Source organism: Hippopotamus amphibius, chromosome 2 (genome assembly GCF_030028045.1).
Source record: "Hippopotamus amphibius kiboko isolate mHipAmp2 chromosome 2, mHipAmp2.hap2, whole genome shotgun sequence".
In the NCBI taxonomy this organism is placed as follows: Eukaryota; Metazoa; Chordata; class Mammalia; order Artiodactyla; family Hippopotamidae; genus Hippopotamus; species Hippopotamus amphibius.
In genome coordinates, this window is record NC_080187.1 from 93,113,372 (window position 1) to 93,128,783 (window position 15,412).

Consider the following 15,412-nt stretch of genomic DNA (forward strand, 5'->3'; position numbering starts at 1 on the left):
CAAAAGTAAGATGGAGAAGTATATTCCTTCAAATCACCCATGTGAGGAAGTAGATAGTCCAGTGGGTCTGGCAGGGTATCAGCTCAAGCAGCAAAATAATTTCATTAAATCAGACTATTTTTTTCCTCTTCAGTTAACCTCCAAATAGTTATGAAGTTGCAACCCTTCTTCCTCTTGATCTCAGCAGGAGATAGTAGAAGTTAGTCAAGTTACCAAGGAATCCAGATCTCAAGGAATATTTCAGTATTAAGTAATGGCCAGTAAGCTATCCCCAGTAATTCTTTCCAACACTTCTCATTACCTTTGCCTTTACTTTTATAAATTTATTTAAAAAGCATAAATTATACAGATGTAAGTTTATTGCTCTTGGTCTATTTGCTTTACTAAGCTTCAATCAAATGATATTCAGGTTTATAAGTGACAAAAAAAGACCCAGTTTAGTCAGATATTTTAGCTTTGAATAATGTTTACTGATTGCTTTAACACAGCATTTTAATAATTAATAATAATTCACCTTATTGTGGTCAGTAAGATTTTAATAGATAAGTCACCTTTATGATTTCTATTAAATAAATAACTTTTAACCAGAGCCTATCACCTCCTCAGATTAAAAATATTTAACCAAAAGTAAGTAAATATTTATTACATTTGTACAAAGAATATAAAGAAAAGATGAAACAAAAATGAGTGAATAAGTCTAGAAACTAAAACCTTATAAGAAAAGAACTCATATAGCAGAATAGCCTAAATGGTAGAGTAGGAAGACCCTGAGCTCACCTCCTCCCACGGCCACATGGAAATCACAGCTACTTGTGGAGCAACTGCTGACGAGAAACCTGAAGACTAGCAGAAAAGATCTTACACAACTAAAGTTATAAGGAAGGAACCACAACAGGGTAGGTAGGAGGGGCAGAGATGTGCTATAGTCAAGACTCATAACCCCAGGTGGGCGACCAACAAACAAGAGGTTAATTACAATGGCAGAGGTTCTCCCAAAGAAATGTGGGGTCTGAGTCTCAATCAACCTTCCTAGCCCAGGTGTCCTTCATGGGAAGATGAGCCCCAGAACGTTAGAGGAGAAATCATTTGAAGAGAAATCAAAAGTTTTACAAACAAACAAAAGTTAAGAGTTGAGCACCATAAAACCAACTTTACAACAAATGTTAAGGGGTATTCTCTAAGCAGAAAAGAGAAGGCCACAATGAGAAATATGTAAAGTACGAAAGGAAAAATCTCATTGGTAAAGGCAACTATAAAATAAAAGTAGCAAATTAAAAACACTAATTTGAAAAAACATTTTCATTGCAGTGTTATTTACAGTAGCCAAGATATGGAAGCAAAGAGCTCATTAATAAATTAATGGATAAAGAATGCATAGTGTGTATATATATATATACACAATGGAATATTAGTCATAAAAGAGAATAAAACCCTGCCATTAGTGACAACATGGATGGATCTAGAGTGTATTATTCTAAGTGAAATAAATGAGACAGGAAAAGACAAATTTTTTAAATTTATTTATTGGCTGCATTGGGTCTTCATTGCTGTGCGTGGGCTTTCTCTAGTTGCAGTAAGTGGGGGCTACTCTTTATTGTGGTGTGCAGGTTTCTCATTACAGTGGCTTCTCTTGTTGTGGAGCACAAGCTCTAAGCACACGGGCTTCAGTAGTTGTGGCATCTGATCTCAATAGTTGTGGCTCACGGGTTCTAGAGCACAGGCTCAGTAGATGTGGCATAAGGACTTAGTTGCTCCGTGGCATGTGGAATTTTCCTGGACAAGGGATCAAACCCATGTACCCTGCATTGGCAGGTGGATTATTAACCACTGTGCCACCAGGGAAATCCAGGAGAAGACAAATTCTGTATTATTTCACTTATACATGAAAAATATTTAAAAAAGGAACAAATGTAACAAAACAGAAACAGAGTCATAGATACAGAAAATAAACCCACAGTTTCTATAGAGGGGTAGGGTGAGAGGAGAGAAATAGATGAGGGAGATTAAGAGGTCAGAATTCCAGTTGCAAAATAAATGAGTCATGGGTATTAAATGTACAGCATGGTGAATATGGTCAATAATTATGTAATATCTTTGTATGGTAACAGATGGTATCTAGACTTATTGTGATCGTTTTTTAATGTATAGAAATATCAAATTACTATGTTGTGTAATGGGAACTGATGGAGTTGTAGACTGGTTTTACTTAAACAGATTCATAATAAAAGAAATTAGATATGTGATTAACTGTTGGGACGTGGGGGGAGAAGGAATTGGATGAAGATAGTCAAAAGATATAAATGCCCAGTTATAAAGTACTAGGGATATAATGTACAACATGATAAATATAATTAATACTACTGTATGTTGTATATGAAAGTAGTTGAGTAGATCTTAGAAGTTCTCATCACAAAATTTTTTTCTTGTTTCTTTAATTTTATATCTATGTAAGATAAAGGATAGTCACTAAACTTTGCTCATTTCATGACGTATGTATGTCAAATCATTTTTTGTACACCTTAAATTTACAAAGTGTAGTATGTCAATTATATATCAATAAAACTGGGAGAAAAAAAGAACTACCTCTTTATATCATTTATAAAAATACATGGTAAAATATGATTTTTAATATTGACTTTATTGCTTTGAGGACTAAATATAAAATTATTTCTTACTGAGGTTCACATGGTTGGAATACAACAATTTGTGTTATAATTTTTTTCTAATTGAAGAATAGTTGATATACAGGGTTGTGTTAGTTTCAGGTGTACAGCATAGTAACCCAGTTACATGTATATTCAAAATATATTTTAAAATTATATATAAATTTTAAAATCTAGAATTATTAGCAATAATTCTAGCAATTTGTGAAAATGGAGTTATATACGTTTGGGATTGATGTACAAATTATACAAAAATGAGCCTTTGTATTCAAATTTAAATTAAAAAATGGGCCTTTATATTCAAATTTCCAAATCACTATATTTAAATGTGAATTGGATACTTTGCAGTCTCCGTTTTGAAACATTCCAATCTTTCAAATCAGAAAATGTATTTATCCTTTCGTAGGTTATGGAAGATAAAGGCTCTTTATCATTTTAAGTGGAAAAATAGTCGAGATGAAAAATTACCTTGACAGGATTGCTTGAAATAAAATACCTTTGTAAGATTGAGAAGCTATTATGAGACATATAACTGTCAAATGTAAGTGAATCTTAGCAGTATTTGTTGTTTCCCTGATACCATATTTATCTTGGAAAAATTTGAAAGGGAAATTTTTTTTAAAATATTCTCAACAGGAATAAATATAGATGATTTTTTTATTCAAAAGCAAGAGATGTATTTAGATGTTCTTGTGACAGGTTTTGCATATCTTTTATGAATTTTTCTATTTGAGTAATCACACTATTTTGTTCTGTGTGCTGTTATTTATTCTGAAAGTTATTGACAGACTGGATTTCTAGAAAGATCGACAGAAATAAGTGTTTGCTACACCTTCATTTTGTTTTTAATCGAAACATCTTTACAGCTGTACTGAAGTACAATTGAATCGTCAGATCAGGTCCTCACAATTTTGATCATTTCCTTTCCTCACTTTTTTCCTTGTACTCTGTTCATCATTACAAGATTGGAGATGCTAGGATACTCAACTAGTTTGAACTGGCCTATGTTGACTAACTATTTCATAAAAATTCCAGATTTGGAATTTGCTGATGTCATCCTATGATGTCTTAAAATATTCCTTCAAAAATTATTACTTAAACATAGAGGACTGATAGATGTAATTATAATTTTTCAGTAAAATTAATTTCTAGATGGTGTATACTTTCATCGGTTGCACATGGTCTCTATTTTTATGCTTTTCGACTGTTTCTTCCATGGGTAAATTTATTGATTATATATTCAGCCTCTTTTATCATATTAATTTATCTGTATGTTATAAGATTCCTAGATCATCAGTTCCCTCTTTTGTGTATAGTGAAATATTTGTGTTTATATGTGTATGTGTGTGGTGGGGAAATAAGGGGGAGAGAGGACAAAGGAGGGATGAGAGAGAAGAAGAGAGAATGTGAGGCATGCTTATGTTATCATTTGATTTTTTTTTTTTTTGGTTCATTATGTTATTCAGGAATCAATTTTCTTCTTTGTTTTTTTTTTTTTTTTTTTTCTGCCCTTCACCATTACATTACCAAGGGGTATCTCTTCCTTTTGCCTGTCTCACTGTAAGCTGAAGACTGTCTGATTACATTATACATACTTTAATTTTGTTTGCTAGTATCAGTACTCTCATCTACCAGGAACTTTGCATGTGTTTGTATGTGTGTGTGTGTGTGTGTGTATGGTATTTTTCACACAACATAACTTTCTCTTTCTGTCACTGGTTTCAGAGAAATTTTAAATGCCCTTGATCCCTGCTTCTCTCTTTGCCTGCAGTGTGTCACACACTGCCCTTTATCATCACAAAATCTTCTGGCAGGCGTGCAAAAGGTCACTTACTGGAATTTGTTTTTCTTTTTTTATATACAGTTGTTTTGAAGTTGGGGACTCTATATTGTGCTCAGAGCATTTGTTTTGGGGGTTATTTTCCTACTTATTGTTCTGTACTTTTTTTGGAGAGTATATGGGAAGATGTGAACCTGAGTAACCACCATCACTGGCAAGTTATGGCTCCAGCATTTCCCAATGTTCAACAATGATGTTTACTATGATTTTTATTAGATATCTTTAAGGTATCTAAGAGAAACATATAAGATTCTTCATATTTTGATTTTACTAGGGGCTTCTAAAGATGCAATATTAGATTGTATAAAATGCTTTTATGATGTATTTTGAGATAGTCTTGTACTTTTTGTTATTTAGTTGGTTCATGTGGTGAGTGATATTTATAGTTTTTTAATGTTTAAGATCACTGGTAATAATGTGACAAGTCAAACTTGCCCATGGTGTCTTGTTGTGTATATATATTGCTGGATTTAGTTGAGTAATATTTTGTTTGGAATGTGTGTATTAATGATCACGAATGAACTTGGGTATACCTTTCTTCCCTCATACTGTTCTTTTTTTTCATATTAAGGTTACTTTAATTTCCATAATAAGTTGGGAAGTGATCTCTGTTTTAAATATCTGGAAGAATCTATGTGGATAGAACTCACACCTTCAATCATTTGACTTGCCTATCTGCATTATTTAATCTGTAGTGAAATTCATATTTTTCTATTTCTTCTTTAGCAATTCTTATGAATTATGTTTTTAAGCTTTTGTTTTATATACCTTTTCAAATTACTGGAGTAAATTTTTATAGATTATTTTTTCACTTTAATCTATGTTGGATCTGTATTTGTGTCCCTTAAATTGTCACTATTGGGTATTTGTACATTCTCTTTTTAATCCTAATAGATTGTTTTCTGCAATTTTCTCATACTTTTTAGTATATTTTTAAAGAATTACCTTTTAACTTTGTTGACCTTTTCTGTATTTTTATTGTTTTTGGTTTGTTTTCTTCAGGCTGTTTTGATGATCTTTCTCAACATTCCTGGGTTAGGCGCTAACTAATTTCCTGACATCCTTTTTTTAAATTATAATCATTTAAGGCTATACATTACTATGGGAGTCCTTTTTTTTATGGCATGCTATCAGTTTTGATACCAAGAAATTTTTAATCATTCAGATCAAAGTATTTTAAAATGATTTCTTTAAAAAATCATGAGATTTAAAAAAATCTTTATTTTTTAAATAGAGATTTTCTATTTGTATATTTCATAATTGACTTTTAAATTATTTGCCATCAGAGTGTAGTTGTTAAGAATCTTACATTTTTTAGACTTCTTTTATAGAATAGAGAGTGGTCAATTTTTATGAATGTTTGATATGATTTTTGCATGAGAAGAATCACTTTTCTAGTTTTGTATGCAGGACTCTATGTTTGTCCATCTGTCCCCAAAAAAGCTTGTTATTGTATTTTTCAAAACTTCTATACCTTAACTATTTTTATTGTCTGTTTGACCAGCTAATAGTGGAGAGAAGTGGGTTCATATTTCTCACTATTATGTTAAATTTGCCAATCCACTGCCCTCCTCCCACCCTTTTAGTCACCAGTGATATAGAGCATGCTTTTCCTTTATAGGCATCAAAGTCTTTATTTGATGCATACATATTTAGAATTGTTGTATCTTCTTAGTATATTGAATATTTTATCACAGTGTAGTGATATTTCTGTATTTACTATCATTTCATCTTAAAGTCTATTTAGTCTAATATTGATATAGTTAAAGCATTTTTAGGTATATATTTAACTGCCTTATGTTTCAATACCACTTGCTTCCAGTGTTTCCCTGCCCTTATAATACACGTATGTCTCTCAAATAGCGTATCTAATTTTAAAACCAGAAGAAAAGAAAAATGTTTGTCTTTCAACTAATGCATTTTATTTATTAACATACATTGTAATTACTAATATAATTCTACCATCTTTTATTTTTCCAGTATTCTGGGTTCTTTTGCTTTTCCATTTTTTTTCTCTTTTTTGATTAGTTTGAATTGATTGTTTGTTGTTTTTGCTACTTTTCATTGTTTTCTTGTCTGATGGAGTAGAAGTCCCATAATCTACTTTTATTTGTTTGGTTATATTTTAAAAATTCTAATATGCAATGCGGTGTTTTGTGGTATGTGAGTTATCCTTCTGATTAATATGAATAACTTAAATATTTTACATTAGCCCTATTACTACTTAAGTACTATCTTTGTTTACCTTTCAGTTTTTAGATATGTTCTTTTTTAATTTACAAAATTAGACATATAATTTCATTAAAAAAAGTATTTGTTTTAATTTACCTACATATTCATTAATTTACTTACTATGCTACTAGTACATTAGATTATCCTTCTGGTGTCATTTTCTCCCTTCATTCTTTAGATCTTACTCCAAGTAATATCTGGTAAGATTAACTTACCCAGTGCTTGCTTATCTGCAAATGTCATTATTTGATCACTTTTCTTGAAAGATCATTTTGAAGGGTACACCATTATATTTTGAGAGTTACATTCAGCACTTTAAATATTTTCATAATCTTATCAAATGTTACCTCCCATCTATTTCTTTTATTTTTTCTCTTTTTTTTTTAAAACTTTTGATCTTCTGGTTTTGCTCATTTTTGTGATCTCAGTCTTTATTTTTTAAACATTCCTTATGTAATTAATCTATATCCTGTATTGTTTTATTCAAACTCCTTGTATGTTTAAGACTGCTGTTCATTGTTCCTGCAGATTATTTTTTGTATTTTGTTGTCCTGTAATTAGTAATCTTTTTCTAGAGGTTCATATTTGATTAATCATTGTGGATAACCTAAGCGTTCTTTACTTTTTCTGATAGCATTCTTCCATCCTGATTATTTGTGTTTGTTTCTTCTGGGAACCAGGAAATATTACAGACATGAATTCCTTCCTTGAGCTTAACCTGGAGTCTTAGATTTTCCTTCACATACAAATTAAGTTTCCTTCTGCATATTCTTAGTAATAGTGATAATGAAATCTACCCTCAAAATGACTCTCCTTTTTATGTTTGTTTACAATCACTATGTTCACAGCTATGATTTCTCTGCATGAATATGGGAGTTTGTTTTTATAGCATTGGCTGTTTCATGTAAGCTCAGCAATGCAGCAAAATATCTGTATATATAAAGATATACAGAAATATATACTTTATGCAATTTCTAGTTGTTCCCTGTGGAAGGAGCCATTAAAGTTTCTAGTATGTTGTCTTCTTCAAAGTAGTTGTATCTGGTGATAAATTTAACCATGTCAATATTCATTAACAAGTATTTTTAAGTAATTTCTCTGAACTAAGCAACTCGTTTAGCTGTAAGTATATGTTGGTGAGTGAAACAGACATGATTAGCTTGCTGCAGCTTACAGTCTAATGTAATCAAAATTAGTGGGAAGACAAACACACAAATATATGGATTATTAAGAGCTTTTTAAATGCTTTAGTATTATGAACAGGATGCTAAAAACGTTTGGTAAAAAGGATAATGTTGGACAAATCTCTAAAATTGGATCCAAAATTGATTACCTATTCTCCAGTCTTGCGAAGTGGTATTTGAGGCACTATCTTTAACAGATTTCTTCAGCACTGGGAATTTGTACCCAGCTTCATATTATCATTCCAATTTTTAGGTTGTTATTGTCACTGCATATGCCAGTCTTTTCCTTGGCTAGCCGGGATCTTATTACCTATTTATGCTAGAGTCTAGAACCAATGTCAGTAAATATTTCAGGGTGCATACGAGTATATATTTTACTACATAAATTTATATCCTGAACACTTTTAGAATCTTTTTTCACCTTCAGGCATTAAAGTTGTACAGATTCAGGTTGTATGTCTAGACTACATTTACTAGCTCTTTAATCTAACATTGCTAACTCTTTTGAAAATTGGGTGAATAATAACTCTCAGGATTTCTGTAGAGACTAAATTGGAGTTGGGGAGGAGAGGGAGGGAGAGGGTCAGGAGAAGGTTCAAAATATATTTCCATTTTGGAAATTAAGCCCTTGTCAGTTGCATCATTTGCAAATATTTTCTCCCAGTCTGTAGGTTGTCCATTTTGTTTATGGTTTCCTTTGCATACCATATGATATCACTTATATGTGGAATCTAAAATACCACACAAATGAACATATCTATGAAACAGAAACAGACTCACAGACATAGAGAAAAGACTGTGGTTGCTGGGGTGGGGGTGGGGGGGATGGGGGAGGGAAGGATTAGGGGTTTGCGATTAGCAGATGCAGACTATTACATATAGGATGGATAAACAACAGGGTCCTACTGGGCAGTACAGGGAACTATATATCCGGTGATAAACCATAATGAAAAGGAATATGAAAAATTATATATATATATATATATATATGAGTCACTTTACTGTATAGCAGAAATTAAACAAAACATTGTAAATCAACTATACATCAATAAAATTTTAAAAAATTTCAACCCCATTTTGTGAGGTAGCTAAGTATAATGATTCAGATCCATGAGCTGCAGGATTAAATGGTTTAGGAATTTCATCTTTGCCATTTATTAGTTGTGTGATATTGGACAAATTAACTTCTCCGTGATTCTATTCACCATATGTAAAATAAGAATAGTAATAGTGTATTCTTCATAAGATTGTTTGGAATATTGAATAAGTTAGTTTAATAAAGTACTTAAATATCAGTACAACAAAATAATCAATATCTAAATGTGTATAATAATATTATTATTCATCTATATGGGTATTTTTATTTTTATCATTTACTCTTTGTAAATCATCCATCAATGTTTTCCCGTTTATTAAAACATAGTCTTTATTCTAGATGATAGAATTTACTAATAATTATACGTGTTTGGATTTGTTATAACTATTCTCAGGAAATTATATTGTGGTTATAATATGGAATCAAGTAAAATGTTATCTGTTTTCTTTTATTTATATAAATTGAAGTAAGTAATATTCTCGCTTTATCTTGTAACCTTCTTAATACCAGCATCTTCTTCCATTCCCCACAGTGATCAGTTCAATGTGATCACTTTTCATAGCAGTCACATAGCATGAAAAGGTTGGCTCACCGTCTTAAATGTATCCCTGACAAATCCTCATGGTTCAATGTACTGTGGCAATTTTTATTCTTCCCATCAGATCTCATAAAATCTCCCTAATCATAGTCTACTTTGGTTTGGATGTTTCATGAAAGCATATTTATGGCTGTGAGTCTCTTCTCTTTCAGCTACTTTGGTCTTGGAGCTTCTAGTTCTTCCATATTAAACATACTTCTTATTATTTATTGTATTTTTAATTTTTATTGAAGTTTAGTTGATTTACAGTGTTTCAGGTTTATAGCAAAGTGATTCAGTTATACATATGCATATGTATATTTTAGTTCAATACAAATATTTCCTAATTCTCTATCAAATAATAATTTAATTTACAATCAGATGATAAAGTTTTTCTCTCTCTGGTGAAATGCTAAAAGAGAGCTAAAATAAAATGAAAGGACCAACAGAATAAAGGGTAGTGATAAATGCATTAATAATATTAGAGATTATAAAGTCATCGGATTATAAGCGTATCTTGATATATGGCTATAATCATTCATATTTATATATTCAGTATTTAAATTGCCTATTATGACTATAATATACATATAGGTGATTTTAAAAATTCTTACCATAAAGGTTATTTTTGGTTCGGCATTTTAGATGGACAATTTTAACTTAAAAATGATAAGGGAGAATATTGAAATTATTGAAATTGGCCAAGTTTCTATGAAAATTTAGATTTCAAATGCTTAAAAACATGCAATAAATACCTTAATTTATATATTTTAAAATGTTTAACAATTTGTTTTCAAACAGTTTGATAAAGATGATATTTTTACAAGTTTAAGAAAACTTAAATTTTTAGTACTCCGAACACACATTAGAATTACAACTATTTTCAAACTTTGTTTAAAATGGTATTACAAAAATGATGGTCATCTGTTATTCTAAAGCACTCACATATGATTTCAAGAACTCTATTTGATGTACCTCTTTGATCTTTTGGGTCTTCTTTTTATAACATAAATTTATTAGCGATAGAAAGTAGATTGCCTTATTTAGTCCAGAACCAATTCCATACTAATCAGGAGCAGTGGGTGCTATCAATTGTACCAGTAGAATCTCTCCTTATTGTGTTCTTTGTCCATCTCAGTGACTGGATGTTAAATTTATCCTTCACTGTCATTGTAGAAAACAGGAAGAGAACAAATCGGCTATTAATTTATCACTTCATGATTATTTTTCACTATAACAGCTAATCAAGAGTTAATTTAAAAGAAAAGATGTGAAGCAAAATGTCATTCAAAAATTAAATTTAGGATTGGTCACCAAAGAGATACAGCCTCCCAGAGTGGACTCTTGTTAAAAATATTGAGCTGGGGGCTTCCTAGGTGGCGCAGTGGTTAAGAATCCGCCTGACAATGCAGAGGTCACGGGTTCGATCCCAGCTCCAGGAAGATCCCACATGCCACAGAGCAACTAAGCCCGTGTGCCAAAAAAAAAAAAAAAAATATTGAGCTGGGAGTGCAAAGGAAAATGAAGGCAGTTTGTAGGAACCATTATTGACATTGGTGTCCTGAATTTATAAAATAATAGAGATCTAAGAAGAAAGGAATCAGATGAACTAATTAAGAGCTTAAAAAATAATAATAGTGAAAGTAAATAGGTACAAATACCTTTAGAGTGTTAACAATTGCCAAGGGCAAGTTTATGGTTTAAATGATTAGTACAACTGAATTTCTCTTTATGCTGAATGAACAAATCTATTAAGAGAAAAGAAGATACAAGTTAGTTTATAATTTCAGTGGGGGAGAAAAAGGCCAATCAAAACTTAATTGGATCCATTTGGAAGAAAAAAGATAAACAATGTACTAAAAAGGCAGTAGTAATTAAGAAGGCATTTAAGGATTAATACAATATACTCTAATATTGTATGTCTCAGGGTAACCAAATAAGACCTAATTTAGACTTTGAAGATTGCAATTAGCAAAAATTTCCATTAATAAGCAAAATCCTTTCAAATTGTTTTTTTTTATTTCTGGAGAGGAAATGTGAAGTCTTGCTGAAGACCATTCAGGAAAATAAATTGTCGGGTCCAGATGGTTATTCAATAGTGTTGCATAAGGAAAAAAAAATGACACTGGAATTCATTTCCTTTTATCAGTCGTGCTTATAATCAGTTCTTGTTTTAAGAGCTTCTTCCGCTTTCCATGAGTGAGACCTGAGGGCTTATTCAAAAGATATATGGAGATCATTTTGTTTTAGCTTTGACAAAGCAAAGGACTGAGTTTGACAATCTAAGATTCTAGCTCTGATTTTGAATTGGAAAGTGAAGAGTAGTCTTCCCATTTTCACAAGAATTTTGTTGAACTGCAAGTTATTCTAATAATCTTTGCAGGCTATAAATCCTTATTTAGTAATATCTGTGAGCGTGCCATTGCGAAGAGAATGATTTGCAAAGTGGGACCCCCCCACCCCCAGACGACTTGCAGCAAAAGCATGCGGTGGGAATACTTGACAAAATGAGGATTGCCACTTTCCCCTCCTACCCCACAGCCTTCTGAATAAATATTTCTGGCTGATATGCCAGAAATACAGCATCACAAAGGATTCAGAAGCACACTCGTATTTGATAACCAGTTCTGTAAGCATTGTCAGGATTTCCCAGCTACTACAAACTGACTGCCTGTCCAGCTGTTGCTTAGATCATTTGGCCTTCACTATCAGCACTTGATCATTTCATAAAATCCTTGGACTATGAAATGGATTCACATTTAAGGACAGAACCACTTTGTAGGTAGAAAATAATACTACTACATACAACTAAAATAATAATTCCTTACATTTATTACTGATATCTATGAAATGGGTGAACATATGCTGTCTCATGACATTCATGGAAACCTGTGAGTGAAGGAGAGCAGGTATTTCTGGCTCTGGTCACAGTATTCATATTTGGCACTTTATTAAGACACTGTTAAGTTCTTTAAGAAAAGTAAATTATCTAATTGGAAGAGAGGCTGAGAGATGTTAATTATGAATGTAAGACTCTCAGAAGGTTTAGGAAAAGAAAGAATTTGAGCAGGGTGTAGAAATACTTGGAGCTTTGACAGAGGTGGAAATGGTTGAGGAAGGTACTGCTGCAAGAAGAATCAACATAAGAAAAAAATAGGGAAGTTAGAGAAGTGGAGTCCAGGTTTGCTATTGTGAGTCATCAGTTACTAATGAAGCACATGGAGAAGAGGGAGTGAAGAGGAAATAAAGCTGTAATGAATCAGATCATAAAGTAATCTTAAAGACCAAGCTAGAGAATTTGCATCCCAGTGTGTTTATATTTTATGAGTAAGCATGAAATATGTTTAAAGAGAAATTTGGTTTTTTTTTTTATTTTTGGAGAATATTAATAAAAGTGTTTGTCAGTAGTTCAAACAACCTATAACCAGGGCTTTTGCCTATGATTCATAGGCAACAATGTAACCACAGAGAGGGAGAAAAACAACTGAGGAAAAAAGGAGGTGAGAGAGGAATCTGATATTGGTTTTCACATTCTGGTTAGGTCATTCTGATATTTCTACTGTATTAGCTCAACCATTTCTTGCTTTTAGAATGGCTATGCATTGAATTCATTGAAGATGAAAGAAACTAGATGTAGAATTGAAGGATTACTGTTACTGTGTATTTGAAATAAAAGCCTTAGCTTAGAATATCATAAGCCAAAAAATAAGACTTATGGAGAATGATTAACAAAATTCACCAATTGATTAAATACAAGATCGATGACTTAAAATCCACATTCCATTAGTAGTAGTAGTAGTAGTAGTAGTAGAAGGAGGAGGAATAGTAGTAACATTTGGTTACTGTTTTTAGCTGCTGTCATTTTTTGTTGTAAAATTGAACTGTGTATAACTTAAAAATTTTAACTTTTAAAAGGAGGAAGTAGAAACCACGCAAACTCTCACCAGAGAGACGCAATGTTCTAGAAGTTGAACATTCTCTCTGTGAAAGATAGACAAATTATACAACTGGGATGTGTCATAGACATATTCATGCATCAGTAAATATCCTTTTGAATAGCTGCACAATATACCGTTTTATAAAGGATCAATATTTTAATTAGCCAATCCATTACCAATGAACATATGATTGCTTTTCTTTTGTTTGATGTTATGAATAGAACTTCAGTTAATAGCCCCATACATGTTTATTCCATGGGTGTAAATGCCTGGATGAAGAATTTTTGTGTCAAAGAGTATACATATTTGACACATGAATAGCTATTGATGAACTCTACTCCAGACAATTTATACCAACTCATTAACATTTTTTTTTTTTGTATATAACAGTATCTGCTTCTTTAAGAGTTGGGAAGTTGAATGACTTTGGTTCCTTCATATTTTATCCTCTTCCTCTTTTTGGAGTTCATATTCATTTTTTAGTTATTAAAACACTTAAAAAATAAACATTTTGAAATATGCTTTATCACATCAATGAAATTACCTATCAAATGCTCAAAGTATGTTCCCTGGAATTTTGGCGGGCAAAGTTCCTAATTTACTTCAGTACTGTGAAAGAAATACTTCATTGAAAAATCAATCGTTTGAAGACTTTACATTTATATCAGTATCTTTAATGTAATCTAGGAATAGAACAGAAATTTTTGGGTGTCTCGTATGTGAAATGTGGGTTCGTGGCTGAAAGAGAATGGGCCTTGGCATCTCTCAGACCCAGGTTTGAACCCTTGCCCCATCCACTATCTGAGGAATTCCAGTTAAGATATTTTACTTCATGTAATCTTAGTGTCTTCTGCTGAATATTTAGGATCTCATATATGTCAGAAAATAAGAAAAGAGTAAGAAATCAATGTTAGTTTTCCTTTTGTGTTCTAGCACAGTGAACGTTTTATATATTTTTTCATATTAAATGAAAACAATCTTTTGTCTCCTCTAAAAATATTCTACTCTAATGTGATCTTGTTTAGCAATTATTTTGTAAATGTATACAGCTCAGAGTAGAAATATTAATACTGTATATCTATGTCTTGTTTCTAAATATACCGATTATTTGTGGTTTTAAAATAACCCATCCTAAGACTTTTATCCCTAACTGGAAATTTGGCTTGTCATCTTTTTGAGTCAGAATACTATTCTCTATAGTTGTCACTTTCTGAATAATTCTTCTCCCTCCCCACCCCCCCATACACACTATGCCCTTTCCTTTGTATAGTTCTGCTAAATATAGACAAATATGCACACATGAAGAGAACAGCAATACTATTTCATTACTTGCTCATGTTTAAGAATTTGAGTAAGTAGGCTAACAATAAAACATAAAAAGAAAGTTCTAATTCAAATCGATTTTAAAATATAATTTTTTATACTAAAGACTGGGGAAAACTTTTTTGTGCTTACACAGCTCTAATATGCTCTAGTTTCAGGAAGCTAAAGGTTACTAGTTCAAAAAGCTTTCTGGGATAGAAGGTTTCTCATTAATATACAACAAAGGTAGAAAGTACTTGTTCACTGATTTTTAATCAGTTTATGACATGGACTGCAAGGCTGCTTCAAAAGGAGATTCTGCTTGACTAATAATACATTAGCAGTAATCCAGTGATCTGTCCATGCATTAAGGATACAATTTATTTTTCTACTGATCAGTTCTTTTCCTAGTAAAACAGATTGTCTAACTTTTGATAGAACTGTCTAACAAAAGAGCTTTGTGGATGAAATTGACAGACCTTATAGGGTTCAGTTTAGTTTCAATGCTTAAATTAGAAATCCTTGTATTAGGATTAAAATGGAAAAAGATCTGATCCAATTGCATGTCCGAGCAGATATG